The sequence below is a fragment of the Arachis ipaensis genome, chromosome B05, assembly GCF_000816755.2.
Source record: "Arachis ipaensis cultivar K30076 chromosome B05, Araip1.1, whole genome shotgun sequence".
In the NCBI taxonomy this organism is placed as follows: Eukaryota; Viridiplantae; Streptophyta; class Magnoliopsida; order Fabales; family Fabaceae; genus Arachis; species Arachis ipaensis.
Window position 1 is genome coordinate 122,776,132 of NC_029789.2, and position 3,483 is coordinate 122,779,614.

Genomic DNA, 3,483 nt, shown 5'->3' on the forward strand with positions numbered 1-3,483 from the left:
TTATAGAGGGATTCAATTTTGAATTTCCAAGAATTTGAGTGTTATAGCATCTATTCTCTATTTCTCTTTACAAAAAGGTTCAGAGCATGGCATCATGCTCCAAAGGAAGAAAAATGAAAAACATTGAGGAAGTCATATATTGAACAATATCACTGACTTTGATATATCAATGTCCTCTTCCACTATTGGCATGGTACGTGCACGAAGCTTGATCCAAAAGTTTCCGAAACAGTGAATATAGTTCTTGTACACAATACACACTTACATACTTCTCACATACTCACATACTCACATACTTACTAATTTTTTCTTCTCGGTTGCAACTGGTAGGACTCGAACCCGAGACCTTTGAGATGGGGAGGGGGTAGAATGCCATGTGAGCTATGGCTCATTGCCCATAATACTTCAAATGACCACAATTTGTGCTACATTTTCATGTGTCCGCATCCATGTCTTTAAGCTGCTTTTCTATTTTATTATTTTGCTGGATAAAGATAATAACTGATTAACTGTTACAATGTTAATATATAGCAATTTTTGTGGAGACTACTAGAATATAATTTTTGAACTCGCTTTTTAAAATCAAAAGCATCATCTTCTCCACTTCTCTTCTAGTTGTAATATGTTTTTAATTAGAACATAGAAAATGCTAAAATTGGACAAATAAATCAATTGGATATCTTAAGGAATCGATTGGTGGATTGTTTTATCATGATCCAAGCATTTCTAACATATTCAATCGATTGGTTTAGTGTCCAATCAATTGGTTCATGATTTAGTGATTTAGGGGATTCAATCTATGACAGAATAGATGTCCAATGTTTTGGCTAGTTATTCAATTGATTGGATAAAAACCCAATGGATTGATTTTCTGTCAGAAAATTTATAACGATTAATTTTGACAAAATGATTTTACCTCATCAACCTACAAAGATATAAATAGAGGCAATTGAGTCATTTATCACCAATGAGCATCATTCTTGGCAGTTATCTTAATTTATATTGATTTTACAAAGTATTTCTACACAAATTTAAGAGATATACAAAATTTTGGTTCATAGAGAAAAAAAGTATATTCAATTACTCTTCAAGAGAGTTTTGATTTGTGTTTTTGTGTGAACTATCATTGTAAGAAAAGAGATATGTAGTTTTTTCTTATTTTTGAAATTGGAACTACTTGAAGATGTTACTCTTGCATCTTTATTTGAAGGGTTTGAGGTTTTGTACAAAATGGAGAAAATATTGTAGGTGTATCAAGTACTTGTTGTTAAGAGTGGATTATGTCTTTCTTGCTCTTAAAGTTGAAATTGCTTCAAGATTCACTTACAAAATATCAGTAAAAAATCCCATCCATAGGTGTATAACGTCCTTGATATAGCGGTTTGTCTAGAACCTATAGACTCTTAGTGCTTTACCTACAAGTTTATTGAAAAAATTTGTTAAGAATCTATCTCTGTTATTACTCCAATTATTAACTAAGATGTAACCAAGTTACTACACAAATTAGAAAAATCCTGAGCTTCAAATAGCAGGAAAAAGAGCCTAGCTCGCTAGAGTGACTAAAGTATTGAAAACATTAATGATCATATAAACAAAACAGTATATTTAAAACTCAATATATATCTAAACAAAGACAAAATTTTCTTAATGTACTTAAATTTATCAATCTGATTGGACGAGAAAGAGTACTAAACTGCAGTGCATATCTATGAAACAGAGAACAGTAACACTCACATGCAACTTTAAATTGTGAAGGGATGAATCAATGATTTCAGAAAGTATGTGTGGTTAAACAAATCTACTAAACAATAATAGAAGAGAGTATATGCCATTATTTCCATTGCTATGGTCAAGAATCCTAAAGATTATTCTGAAATATGGAATGAAAACAGAGAAGATTGGTCCACGAACAGCCCAAGAAAAATCAACATATCCAAGCAAAAGGGCTGCACAAGAAACTAAGATGTGAAAAAGAAACTAGTTTATATGTTGAGAATTTTGTGAAAATAATGTGTATAGAATAAAACTTTCTTGAATTTGAGCATAAGTTTTAGAAAATGTATTAAACTTTGATAAATTAAAATTTTTAGAACAAACCTAACCTCAACAACAATATGAAGAGGGGCAACACAGCCATGAAGAATTGAAATATTAACAAACCCCTCATCTTATTTGTTCAGAAAAAATAAAAATTTTCAATGAATTTGATTCATATATATCTCAAAGAATTGTACTAATAAAAAAACAGCCAATGAACAATATATTTACCTGCTAAACGAAACTCCATGCCATATTTCCTTCACAATCTGTAATTTTAAACCCTCTTATTCAAGTGAGAAACTAAGTCTACCAAACAAAGAAAAATATGAACCAAACTATGACACTGACCTTCAAAATGTTAACTATAAGCACCCTTTTGAAAGTTGCTTCACCAAAAGGCAAAGTTTCTCACTGATTTTTATGTCCTTATAGATAAAAAATTTTAAAAAAAAAATTAAAAAAGGTAGAGTCATAGATTAGTGGCAGATCTATATCTCTGACATGCGTGTATCTTATCCTATCATCATTCATCAGCATTATTATCAAGTTCCCTAGCAAAGTGGGCATTATTGTGTTTAAGCTTTAACTCCTTTTATTTTTGGGTCCCACCAATCAGCATCCAATGTTGAAGTTGTGACATTAAAAACACCATTAAGGTATGGGACACACACACAACATTATTATGTGACAAAGCCACCATATTTGTCATGATTGTGCAGTATCTTACCAATATGCATTGAAAGTCTCAACTCTCCAGAGAACTCAAAAAAGTTTAAAAAAGGTTGATAGAAGATAAACAAATAATACATTCTGGGCCCAATGGGCTTACTAAAGATAGACAGGTGGCAAGTGGAACTCTTTGTGCTGTCCAACCAATGAGGTCCAAACCCATATTTCGGAAAATTAAGTTTTAGACACTTTAACAATTGACCAACCAAGCTTTGTCCTGCCTTAAATTCACTTAAGCAGGTCTTAAATTTAAGGTCTGGTGAATTAATTTAGATTAATCTAATAATTAGTTTACTAGTATGTTTAACTAAATATTGAGAGTTTGGAGTCGTGCGTATGACAACTCACTAGTCAGTGGCAAACCTTTAAATAAAATTTAAATCCGTAAGCGAATTAGTTCTTAACCTGTCGGATTAAGAGATACCTTGAAAAGTAAACAAAAAATTAAGACTTGGTGTATACAACTATGATAGAGGTTGAGAGATAAAGACTTAATTCTGTCTTTATATTTATATTGTGTTTAGTATAAAATGTATTGGACTGAATTATGTCTAAGTATCATATTTAGTTTAAAATAGATATAAAAATTAAAAGGTAAATTTATTTATCTCTATTTTCTAAAAATACTAAAAAATTTAAAATTTTATAATTTTAATTTAAATCTCTTCCCACTAAATGTAATACTAAGTTTTAGTATCCTAATCTAAATTTTAA

General features: G+C 30.4%; 1 long non-coding RNA gene across 1 annotated transcript; it reads right to left on the minus strand.

Moving 5' to 3' along the window:
* Positions 1-2,620, minus strand: LOC107643988. Its single transcript, XR_002363497.1, has 3 exons — positions 2,269-2,620; positions 1,328-1,415; positions 1-484 (listed from the first exon to the last, which is right to left on the minus strand). It is a non-coding gene; the product is annotated as an uncharacterized LOC107643988 (long non-coding RNA).